Source organism: Tympanuchus pallidicinctus, unplaced genomic scaffold (assembly GCF_026119805.1).
Source record: "Tympanuchus pallidicinctus isolate F22 unplaced genomic scaffold, pur_lepc_1.0 scaffold32, whole genome shotgun sequence".
NCBI lineage: Eukaryota > Metazoa > Chordata > Aves > Galliformes > Phasianidae > Tympanuchus > Tympanuchus pallidicinctus.
Window position 1 is genome coordinate 28,452 of NW_026294750.1, and position 12,514 is coordinate 40,965.

The 12,514-nt window shown below is 55.5% G+C and overlaps 1 long non-coding RNA gene across 1 annotated transcript; it reads left to right on the top strand.

Moving 5' to 3' along the window:
* Window positions 1-703: 703 nt before the first annotated feature.
* Window positions 704-4,405, top strand: LOC128088038 (uncharacterized). The gene is made up of 4 exons (XR_008210130.1): window positions 704-860; window positions 959-1,103; window positions 3,324-3,659; window positions 4,265-4,405. It is a non-coding gene; the product is annotated as an uncharacterized LOC128088038 (long non-coding RNA).
* Window positions 4,406-12,514: the final 8,109 nt, after the last annotated feature.

Genomic DNA, 12,514 nt, shown 5'->3' on the forward strand with positions numbered 1-12,514 from the left:
ATGCACTTCCTGCTATCCCGCCTTTTCCCCGCCTTCCCTCATCTCTTCTTGCACTCTTTGACACTTTTCTCCCCTCATCCTTATTTCGCTTCACATTCTCCTGTTCTTTTTTCCCCTTTCTTCTTCTTCATTCCCAGCTCCGTTTCCCCCCACCTCACATCCCCTTTCTTCTGTCCCTGTACCCCATTTTTCCCTTTTTTTCCTCACCCCCTTTTTTTGTTCTCTGCTGTCCCCTATTCCCTTTTTCCTCTTTGCTCTCTCTCTCCTTTCTTTCCCCTCATCCTGTTACAGAAGAGACTGAAGGAATGATGGACAAGCTGGTGCAGGATGGCAGCAGCAGGGTGGAAGCCCAGGTGGGTGCGATGAAGCCGGGGGTGGGAGTGGGTGGAGCCCGAGCCCTGCCTGAGCTCATTTAAGGGCTGGGAATGGCAGGGCTCAGATGTGTGCCTGGGCTTCTGGTGTCTGTGAGGTTGGGTGAACAGTGAGGTTTGGGAGGGACCGACTTGTTGGCCTTGAGATTGATGCCCAGCTCCTTGCTCGTCACATTCTGTTCGGCTCGAGGTTCCGGACACGGCTTGCTCTTCTAAGCAGCGTGAGGACTGCGAGAAAGACTTTGTTGGATGCAGCAGGAAAGCACAGCCGCTGGTGGATGCCAGTGTCTGCTCCTGAGGCTGTGCGCCAAGGTACGTGGACCCCTGCCGTCTCCTGTTTCACACGCTCGCTCAGGTCCTTTGGGGCTTGGTGTCGCTTGTCCCTCGTGCTCCCGTTGCTGTCACCGCGTGTTGTTCCTTTCCCCATGCTCAGCTCTGCCCAGTGCTGATGGGATGCCAGTGCCACCTGCTGCTCTCAACAAAAGGTAGGTTTGATTTCTTTTGGTTTCCATAGCATTTGCTACACTTTCATTCTGTCTCTCTTCTTTGTTTTTTTTTTTTTTCTTTTTGCTCTCAATAAATGGCAGGTTCAATTCCTTTTGGCTCCTGTAGTATTTGCTACACTTGTGTTCTGTTTCTCCTCGCTTTTTTCCATGTTGCCTGGCGGTGCCTCGCTGGAGTTCCCATGAGCCCCGGGCCCACTTGTGATCAAGTGAGGTGCCAAAAAAAGAGGTGTCTCCTAAACAGGCTTGTGCTGAGTGCTGTCCTCGTCTTGGGCTTTGTCCAATGCCCACCTTTCTTTTCTAGCCCACTTTGTTGAGGACGGCGTGTGAGGCTTTCTTCTTTCTTTGTAACACTGGGGACTCCAGCCCCAGAAGTAGCAGGCATTTTGGGATGTCCAAGGTTCCGCAGTGAACGTGTCCTGTTCCTGGTAAAGGTGTGGGCGTTCCTGGACACGAAGGTATCTATCTTCATGCCTTGCCCATGTGCCCAGTCCCCCACCAGATGCTGTTTGCCTTTTGGCCCCCCTGATTTGCTGCACTGCCGCGCCCTGATCCTTGCAGAGGGGTAAGTGACACCTTTGTCCCTTCCAGAAAGCGCTCTCCACTTTCCTCTCGTTGGTCATCGGCAGCACCGTCCTTCTCTCGCCAGGCTCTCATTGGTCACCAGCAGCGCCGTCCCACCCTCGCCAGCCTGTGATTGTTCACCACCAGCGCCGTCCCGCCCTCATGTGTCTCTCATTGGTGATCGACAGCACCGTCCCGCCCTATCAGCGTCTCATTGGTCATCGGCAGCGCTGTCCTGCCCCCACCAGTCTTTCATTGGTCATCAACAGCTCCATTCCTCCTCCGCGAGCATCTCATTGGACAGCAGCAGCATTTCCCCCGCCTTTTCCCCCGCCTTTTGCCCGCCTTTTGCCCCCGCCTTTTGCCCGCCTATTCCCCGCCTATTCCCCGCCTTTTGCCCGCCTTTTGCCCGCCTTTCTCTTCGCCTTCCCCTAGCCCTTTTTCCCCTTTCCTTTTCCTGCTTCTCATGTCCTGTTTTTTCTTTCCAGGTCTCCTTTTTACTCTTCCTTCCCCCCTTTTATCTCCCTCTTTTTTGCCCATTTTTCCCCCTCTTCTCCTCTCTCCGTTTCTCCTCCTCATCTCCTTTACTTTTTCCTCCCTTTCTCATTCTTCTTTTCCCCTTTCCCCTCTTGTCTTCCTTTCCCTTTGGCCCCCTTTACTCTCCTCTTCTTCGGCCCCTTCTTCTTCTTTTTGCCCCCATCCACACTTCCCCTTTCACCCCCTTTACCCCTTTTCCTCCCCATCTCCCTTTTCTTCCCGTCCCCCCTTTTTGTTTTCCTTTTCCTCTTTTTCTCCCCCTTCCTTTCCCCCCCTTATGTCGTCCCCATTCCTTTTTCCTTCCCCATCGTCCCCTTTTCTTCCAAAGCCCATTCCATTCGCAGTGCGATAGCGGCTCCTGCGAGCAGCCGAGCCCTCAGCAGCAGCGCTGCGTCTTGGCTCCCCCATTGCCCGCTGCTGCGCTCTTCCTGCCCTGGCTCCTCATTGGCTGAGCGCTGCAGCTTCCCCTTTTTGGCAACGCTTCACCACTCGCACAAACAGCCAGCAGACGCACATCTTTGCCGCCCAAACACACGCAGGCCTTCATTGCTTCATTGCTTTCTCACCACTGCTCTTGTCCCGAACGTGCGCTCGGAACTTGCGGCTTTCAGGTTTTCAGCATCAACACAGACACAGCCTCTGAATTGCTTCATTAGCCCCTGCCATTCGTGACCTTCCCGCTGCTCATCGTACTGCTCATCTGGCCGATTTTCCGCAGGGCTGAGCTTGGCAGGAGGACAGAGGGGAGCAGCTGGGAGCCTCACAGCCTCCTTGCGTTCCCACACAGCAGGACAGCGCTGCTGCGTGCGACGGCCCTGATTCCTCCCTCGTCCCCCTTTTCCTTTTGTCCTTCTCATGCACTTCCTGCTATCCCGCCTTTTCCCCACCTTCCCTCATCTCTTCTTGCACTCTTTGACCCCTTTTTCTCCTTCCATCCTTATTTCTCTTCACATTCTCCTGTTCTTTTTTCCCCTTTCCTCTTCTTCGTCCCCAGCTCCGCTTCCCCCCACCTCACGTCCCCTTTCTTCTGTCCCTGTACCCCATTTTTCCCTTTTTTTTCCCTACCCCCCTTTTTTTGTTCTCTGCTGTCCCATATTCCCTTTTTCCTCTTTGCTCTCTCTCCCTTTCTTTCCCCTCATCCTGTTACAGAAGAGACTGAAGGAATGATGGAATGTTTTTCTTTTTGCTCTCAATAAATGGCAGGTTCAATTCCTTTTGGCTCCTGTAGTATTTGCTACACTTGTGTTCTGTTTCTCCTTGCTTTTTTCCATGTTGCCTGGCGGTGCCTTGCTGGAGTTCCCATGAGCCCCGGGCACACTTGTGAGCAATTGAGGTGCCAAAAACAGAGGTATCTCCTAAACAGGCTTCTGCTGAGTGCTGTCCTCGTCTTGGGCTTTGTCCAATGCCGACCTTTCTTTTCTAACCCACTTTGTTGAGGACGGCGTGTGAGGCTTTCTTCTTTCTTTGTAGGATTGGCGACTCCACCACCAGTAGTAGCAGGCGTTTTGGGATGTCCAAGGTTCCGCAGTGAGCGTGTCCTGTTCCTGGTAAAGGTGTGGGCGTTCCTGGACACGAAGGTATCTATCTTCATGCCTTGCCCATGTGCCCAGTCCCCCACCAGATGCTGTTTGCCTTTTGGCCCCCCTGATTTGCTGCACTGCTGCACCCTGATCCTTGCAGAGGGGTAAGGGACACCTTTGTCCCTTCCGGAAAGCGCTCTCCACTTTCCTCTCGTTGGTCATTGGCAGCACCGTCCCTCTCTCGCCAGGCTCTCATTGGTCACCGGCAACGCCGTCTTGCACCTCCAGCGTCTGATTGGTCACCGGTAGAGCAGTCCCGCCCCATGCGCCTCTCATTGGTCACCGGCAGCTCTGTCCCGCCCTCACCAGCCTGTGATTGGTCATCGGCAGTGCCCTCCTCCCCTCATGTGCCTCTCATTGGTCATCGCATCGCCGTCTCGCCCCATCAGCCTCTAACTGGTCATCGGCAGCAGCATCCTGTCCCTGCCAGCCTCTCATTGGTCATCGGCAGCACGGTCCCTCCCCCATGTGCCTCTCATTGGTCACTGGCAGCGCCACCCCACCTTTATGTGCCTATCAATGGTCATCGGCAGCGCTGTATAGCCCTCGCCAGTCTGTCATCGACAGCTCCGTCCCACATTCCTGTGTGTCTCATTGGTCATCAACAGCACTGTCCCGCCCCCTTGTGCCTATTATCGCTCATCGACAGCGCCCTCCCGCCCCATCAGCGTCTCATTGGCCATCGGCAGTGCCTTCCCGCCCCCGCCAGCCTCTCATTGGTCACCGGCAGCGCCGTCCCGCCCTCGTCAGCCTGTGATTGGTCACCGGCAGCGCCGTCCCGCCCTCATGTGCCTCTCATTTGTCATCGGCAGTGCTGTCCCGCCCTCATGTTCCTCTCATTGGTCACTGGCAGCGCTGTCCCCCATCGCCAGTCTTTCAGTGGTCATTGGCAATGCCGTCCCGCGTCCTCCAGCATCTCATTGGTCAGCAGCATCCTCTCCCCCGCCTCTCCTCCCAATTTCTCTTCCCCTTCCCCCAGCTCTTTTTCCCTATTACTTTTCCTTGTTCTCAATGGCCTGTTTTTTCCTTGCAAGTCTCCTTTTTACTGTCCATTCCCCCTTTTATCTCCCCGTTTTGGCCCCTTTTTCCCCCTGTTCTCCTATCTACTTTTATAATCCTCATCACCTTTTCTTTTTCCTCCCTTTCTCATTCTTCTTTTCCCCTTTCACCTCTTGTCTTCCTTTAGCTCCCTTCACTCTCCTCTTCTTTGCCCCCTTCTTCTTCTTCTGCACCTCATCCCCACTTCCCCTTTCAACCCCTTTACCGCTTTTCCTCCCCATCTCCCTTTTCACCCCGTCCCCCTTTTTTGTTTTCCTTTTCCTCTTTTTCACCCCCTTCCTTTCCTGTCCTGTTCCTGGTAAAGGTGTGGGCGTTCCCAGACGGGAAGGTATCTTCAAGGATTTGCGATGTGCCCAGTCCTCCAGCTGATACTGTTGGCATTCGGGGCTCCCCTGATGAGCAGCGGGAAGGGCACGAATGGCAGGGGGTAATGAAGCAATTCAGAGGCTGTGTCTGTGTTGATGCTGAAAACCTGAGGGCCGCAAGTTCCGACCGCACATTGGTTAAGAGAGCAGTGGTGAGAAAGCAATGAAGCAATGAAGGCGTGCGTGTGTTTGGGCAGCAATGATGTGCGTCTGCTGGCTGTTTGTGCGAGTGGTGAAGCGTTGCCAAAAAGGGGAAGCTGCAGCGCTCAGCCAATGAGGAGCCAGGGCAGGAAGAGCGCAGCAGCAGGCAATGGGGGAGCCAAGACGCAGCGCTGCTGCTGAGGGCTCGGCTGCTCGCAGGAGCCGCTATCGCACCGCGAAAGGAATGGGCTTTGGAAGAAAAGGGGACGATGAAAAAGGAAAAAGGAATGGGGCCGAGGGAGGGGGGGGGGGGTAAAAGGAAGGGGGAGAAAAAGAGGAAAAGGAAAACAAAAAAGGGGGACGGGGAGAAAAGGGAGATGGGGAGGAAAAGGGGTAACGGGGGTGAAAGGGGAAGTGGGGATGGGAGCAAAAAGAAGAAGAAGGGGGCGAAGAAGAGGAGATTAAAGGGGGCCAAAGGGAAAGGAAGACAAGAGGGGAAAGGGGAAAAGAAGAACGAGAAAGGGAGGAAAAAGAAAAGGAGATGAGGAGGAGAAACAGAGAGAGGAGAAGAGGGGGAAAAATGGGCAAAAAACAGGGAGATAAAAGGGGGAAGGGAGAGTAAAAAGCAGACCTGGAAGGAAAAAACAAGACATGAGAAGAAAGAAGAGGAAAGGGGAAAAGGGGCCGGGTGAAGGGGAAGAGAAAGGCGGGCAAAAGGCGGGCAAAAGGCGGGCAAAAGGCGGGCAAAAGGCGGGCAAAAGGCGGGCAAAAGGCGGGCAAAAGGCGGGCAAAAGGCGGGCAAAAGGCGGGCAAAAGGCGGGCAAAAGGCGGGCAAAAGGCGGGCAAAAGGCGGGCAAAAGGCGGGCAAAAGGCGGGCAAAAGGCGGGCAAAAGGCGGGCAAAAGGCGGGCAAAAGGCGGGCAAAAGGCGGGCAAAAGGCGGGCAAAAGGCGGGCAAACAGCTGCTGCTCTCCAATGAGATGCTGGCGGAGGCGGGATGGAGCTGTCGATGACCAATGAAAGACGGGCGAGGGCGGGACAGCGCTGCCGATGACCAATGGGAGGCACATGAAGGTGGGATGGCGCTGCCGAGGACCAGTGAGACGCTGGCGGGCGAGGGACGGCGCTGTTGGTGACCAATGAGAGCCTGGCGAGGGCGGGACGGTGCTGCCGATGACCAACGAGAGGAAAGTGGAGAGCGCTTTCCGGAAGGGACAAAGGTGTCCCTTACCCCTCTGCAAGGATCAGGGCGCAGCAGCGCAGCAAATCAGGAGGGCCAAAAGGCAAACAGCATCTGGTGGGGGACTGGGCACATGGGCAAGGCATGAAGATAGATACCTTCGTGTCCAGGAACACCCACACCTTTACCAGGAACAGGACACGCTCACTGCGGAACCTTGGATATCCCAAAATGCCTGCTATTTCTGGTGGTGGATTCCCCAATCTTAGAAAGAAAAAAGAAAGTCTCACACGCCGTCCTCAACAAAGTGGGTTAGAAAAGAAAGGTCGGCATTGCACAAAGCCCAAGACGAGGACAGCACTCAGCAGAAGCCTGTTCAGGAGATACCTCTGTTTGTGGCACCTCACTTGGTCACAAGTGTGCCCGGGGCTCATGGGAACTCCAGCAAGGCACCGCCAGGCAACATGGAAAAAAGCAAGGAGAAACAGAACACAAGTGTAGCAAATACTACAGGAGCCAAAAGGAATTGAACCTGCCATTTATTGAGAGCAAAAAGAAAAACAAAGAAGAGAGACAGAAGGAAAGTGTAGCAAATGCTATGGAAACCAAAAGAAATGACACCTACCTTTTATCGAGAGCAGCAGGTGGCACTGACACCCCATCAGCACTGGGCAGAGCCGGGCATGGGGAAAGGAAGAACATCCGGTGAAAGCAACGTGAACACGAGGGACAACAGACACCAAGCCCCAAAGGACCTCAGCGAGAGTGTGAAACAGGAGACGGCAGGGATCCGGGGGACTGGGCACATCCAGGAACGCCCACAACTTTACCAGGAATGTGACACGTTCACTGCAGAAGCTTGGGCAGCCCAAAATGCCTGCTGCATCTGGTGGAGGAGTCGCCAAGCCTAGAAAGAAAGAAGAAAGCTTCACACGCAGTGCTCAACAACGTGGCTTAGCAACAAAGGCTGGTCATTGTAGAAACCTTGAGTCAAGGACAGCACTCAGCAGAAGCCTCTTTAGGAGCCTACCTCTTCTGTTGCATCTCACTTGGTCAAAAGCGTGCACTGGCGTCCTGGGAACTCCAGCGAGGCGCCACCAGGCAACATGTAAGAAAGAGAAGAGAGACAGAATAAAAGTGTAGCAAATGCTATGGAAGCCAAAAGGAATCGAACCTACCTTTTATTGAGAGCAGCAGGTGGCACTGACATCCCATCAGCACTGGGCAGAGCCGGGCATGCGGACAGTATGAACTGACGAGGGCGGGACAGCGCTGCCGGTGACCAATGAGAGGCGCATGGGGCGAGACTGTGCTGCCGATGACCAATGAGACGCTGGAGGTGCAGGACGGTGCTGCCGTTCACCAATGAGACACTGGAGGGCCAGGACGCTCTGCCTATGACCAATCACAGGCTGGCGAGGGCGGGACGATGCAGTCGATGACCAATGACAGGCACATTAGGGCGGGACGGCGCTGCCGATGACCAATCACAGGCTGGACAGGGCGGGACGGCGCTGCCGATGACCAATGAGACGCTGATGGGGCAGGAGGGTGCTGTCGATGAGCGATAATAGGCACAAGGGGGTGGGACGGTGCTGTCGATCACCAATGAGAGACACATGAGGGCGGGAATGGCGCTGCCGATGACCAATCACAGGCTGGCGAGGGCGGGCCGGCGCTGCCGGTGAGCGATCACAGCCTGACGAGGGCGGGACGGCGCTGCTGATGACCAATCACAGGCTGGCGAGGGCGGGCCGGCACTGCCGGTGAGCGATCACAGCCTGACGAGGGCGGGATGGCGCTGCTGATGACCAATCACAGGCTGGCGAGGGCGGGACGGCGCTGCCGATGATCAATGAGAGGCACATGAGGGCGGGACGGCGCTGCCGATGACCAATCACAGGCTGGACAGGGTGGGACGGCGCTGCCGATGACCAATGAGACGCTGATGGGGCGGGAGGGTGCTGTCGATGAGCGATAATAGGCACAAGGGGGCGGGACGGTGCTGTCGATCACCAATGAGAGACACATGAGGGCGGGAATGGCGCTGCCGATGACCAATCACAGGCTGGCGAGGGCGGGCCGGCGCTGCCGGTGAGCGATCACAGACTGACGAGGGCGGGACGGCGCTGCTGATGACCAATCACAGGCTGGCGAGGGCGGGACGGCGCTGCCGATGATCAATGAGAGGCACATGAGGGCGGGACGGCGCTGGCGATGACCAATCACAGGCTGGACAGGGTGGGACGGCGCTGCCGATGACCAATGAGACGCTGATGGGGCGGGAGGGTGCTGTCGATGAGCAATAATAGGCACAAGGGGGCGGGACGGTGCTGTCGATCACCAATGAGAGACACATGAGGGCGGGAATGGCGCTGCCGATGACCAATCACAGGCTGGCGAGGGCGAGCCGGCGCTGCCGGTGACCGATCACAGCCTGACGAGGGCGGGACGGCGCTGCCGGTGACCAATCACAGGCTGGCGAGGGCGGGACGGTGCTGCCGATGACTAAGGAGAGGAAAGTGGAGAGTGCTTTCCGGAAGGGACAAAGGTGTCACTTACCCCTCTGCAAAGATAAGGTCGCAGCAGTGCAGCAAATCAGGAGGGCCAAAAGGCAAACAGCATCTGGTGGGGGACTGAGCACATGGGGAAGGCATGAAGATCGATACCTTCGTGTCCGGGAACGCCCACACCTTTACCAGGAACAGGACACGCTCACTGCGGAACCTTGGACATCCCAAAAAGCCTGCTATTTCTGGTGGTGGATTCCCCAATCTTAGAAAGAAAAAAGAAAGTCTCACACGCCGTCCTCAACAAAGTGGGTTAGAAAAGAAAGGTGGGCAGTGGACAAACCCCAAGATGAGGACAGCACTCAGCAGAAGCCTGTTTAGGAGATACCTCTTCTTTTCGCACCTCACTTGCTCACAAGTGGGCCCGGGGCACATGGGAACTCCAGCGAGGCACAGCCAGGCAACATGGAAAAAAGCGAGGAGAAACAGAACACAAGTGTAGCAAATACTACAGGAGCCAAAATGAATTCAACCTGCCATTTATTGAGAGCAAAAAGAAAAAAAGAAAAAAAGTAGAAAGACAGAATGAAAGTGTAGCAAATGCTATGGAAGCTAAATGAAATCAAACCTACCTTTTATTAAGAGCAGCAGGTGGCACTGGCATCCCATCAGCACTGGGCAGAGCTGAGCATGGGGAAAGGAAGAACACCCGGTGACAGCAACGTCAGCACGAGGGACAAGCGACACCAAGCCCAAGGACCTCAGCGAGCGTGTGAAACAGGAGAAGGCAGGGATCCACGTACCTTGGCGCACAGCCTCAGGAGCGGACACTGGCATCCACCAGCAGCTGTGCTTTCCTGCTGCATCCAACAAAGTCTTCCTTGCAGTCCTCACACTGCTGAGAAGAGCAAGCCGTGTCTGGAACCTCGAGCCGAACAGAATGCGACGAGCAAGGAGCTGGGCATCAATCTCAAGGCCAACAAGTCGGTCCCTCCCAAACCTCACTGCTCACCCAACCCCACTGACACCAGAAGCCCAGGCACACATCTGAGCCCTGCCATTCCCAGCCCTTAAATGAGATCAGGCAGGGCTCGGGCTCCACCCACTCCCACCTCCGGCTTCATCGCACCCACCTGGGCTTCCACCCTGCTGCTGCCATCCTGCACCAGCTTGTCCATCATTCCTTCACTTACTTCTGTAACAGGATGAGGGGGAAGAAAGGAGAGAGAGAGCAAAGAGGAAAAAGGGAATAGGGGACAGCAGAGAACAAAACAAGGGGGTGGGGAAAAAAAGGGAAAAATGGGGTTCAGGGACAGAAGAAACGGGACGTGAGGTGGGGGGGAAGCGGAGCTGGGGATGAAGAAGAGGAAAGGGGAAAAAAGAAGAGGGGAATGTGAAGAGAAATAAGGATGAGGGGAGAAAAAGGGGGCAAAGAGTGCAAGAAGAGATGAGGGAAGGCGGGGAAAAGGCGGGATAGCAGGAAGTGCATGAGAAGGACAAAAGGAAAAGGGGGACGAGGGAGGAAAAAGGGGGACGAGGGAGGAATCAGGGCCATCGCACGCAGCAGCGCTGTCCCGCTGCGTGGGAACATGAGGAGTCTGTGAGGCTCCCAGCTGCTCCCCTCTGTCCTCCTGCCGAGCTCAGCGCTGCGGAAAAACGGCCGGAAGAGCAGAACAACGAGCAGCGGGAAGGGCACGAATGGCAGGGGGTAATGAAGCAATTCAGAGGCTGTGTCTGTGTTGATGCTGAAAACCTGAGGGCCGCAAGTTCCGACCGCACGTTGGTTCGTGATGAGAGCAGTGGTGAGAAAGCAATGAAGCAATGAAGGCCTGCGTGTGTTTGGGCAGCAAAGATGTGCGTCTGCTGGTTGTTTGTGCAAGTGGTGAAGCATCGCCCAAAAGGGGAAGCTGCAGCGCTCAGCCAGTGAGGAGCCAGGGCAGGAAGAGCTCAGCAGCGGGCAATGGGGGAGCCAAGACGCAGCGCTGCTGCTCGGGGCTCTGCTGCTCGCAGGAGCCGCCATCGCACTGCGAACGGAATCGGCTTTGGAAGAAAAAGGGACGATGGGGAAGGAACAAGGAATGGGGTCGAGGGGGGAAAAGGAAGGGGGAGAAAAAGAGGAAAAGGAAAACAAAAAAGGGGGACGGGGCAAAAAGGGACGATGGGGAGGAAAAGGGGTAAAGGGGGTGAAAGGGGAAGTGTGGACGGGGGCAAAAAGAAGAAGAAGGGGGCGAAGAAAAGGAGAGTAAAGAGGGCAAAAGAGAAATGAAGACAAGAGGGGAAAGGGGAAAAGAAGAATGAGAAAGGGCGGAAAAAGAAAAAGAGATGAGGAGGAGAAAAGGAGAGAGGAGAACAGGGGGAAAAGGGGAAAAGAGGACAGAAGTGGAAAGGGGGGCAAAAAAAGGAGATAAAAGGGGGGAAGGGGCAGAAAAAAGGGGCCCTGGATGAAAAAAACAAGACATGAGAACGAGGAAAAGGAAAGGGGAAGGGGGAAGGTGAACAGCAATGGGGAAAAGGCGGGGAAAAGACTGCTGCTGACCAATGAGGATCTGGCAGAGGCAGGACGGCGCTGCCGAAGACCAATGAAAGACTGGCAAGGGCAGGACAGCGCTGCCGATGACCAATGAGAGGCTGGCAGGGAAGGACGGCGCTGCCGATGACCAATGAGACACTGGTGGGGCGGGACGGCGCTGCCGATGAGCAATCACAGGCTGGCGAGGGTGCGACTGCGCTGCTGATGACCAATCACAGGCTGTCGAGGGTGCAACGGCGCTGCTGAGGACCAACCACAGGCTGGCGAGGGCGGGACGGCGCTGCCGATGACCAATGAGACGCTGATGGGGCAGGAGGGTGCTGTCGATGAGCGATAATAGGCACAAGGGGGTGGGACGGTGCTGTCGATCACCAATGAGAAACACATGAGGGCGGGAATGGCGCTGCCGATGACCAATCACAGGCTGGCGAGGGCGAGCCGGCGCTGCCGGTGACCGATCACAGCCTGACGAGGGCGGGACGGCGCTGCCGGTGACCAATCACAGGCTGGCGAGGGCGGGACGGTGCTGCCGATGACTAAGGAGAGGAAAGTGGAGAGTGCTTTCCGGAAGGGACAAAGGTGTCACTTACCCCTCTGCAAAGATAAGGTCGCAGCAGTGCAGCAAATCAGGAGGGCCAAAAGGCAAACAGCATCTGGTGGGGGACTGAGCACATGGGGAAGGCATGAAGATCGATACCTTCGTGTCCGGGAACGCCCACACCTTTACCAGGAACAGGACACGCTCACTGCGGAACCTTGGACATCCCAAAATGCCTGCTATTTCTGGTGGTGGATTCCCCAATCTTAGAAAGAAAAAAGAAAGTCTCACACGCCGTCCTCAACAAAGTGGGTTAGAAAAGAAAGGTGGGCAGTGGACAAACCCCAAGATGAGGACAGCACTCAGCAGAAGCCTGTTTAGGAGATACCTCTTCTTTTCGCACCTCACTTGCTCACAAGTGGGCCCGGGGCACATGGGAACTCCAGCGAGGCACAGCCAGGCAACATGGAAAAAAGCGAGGAGAAACAGAACACAAGTGTAGCAAATACTACAGGAGCCAAAATGAATTCAACCTGCCATTTATTGAGAGCAAAAAGAAAAAAAGAAAAAAAGTAGAAAGACAGAATGAAAGTGTAGCAAATGCTATGGAAGCTAAATGAAATCAAACCTACCTTTTA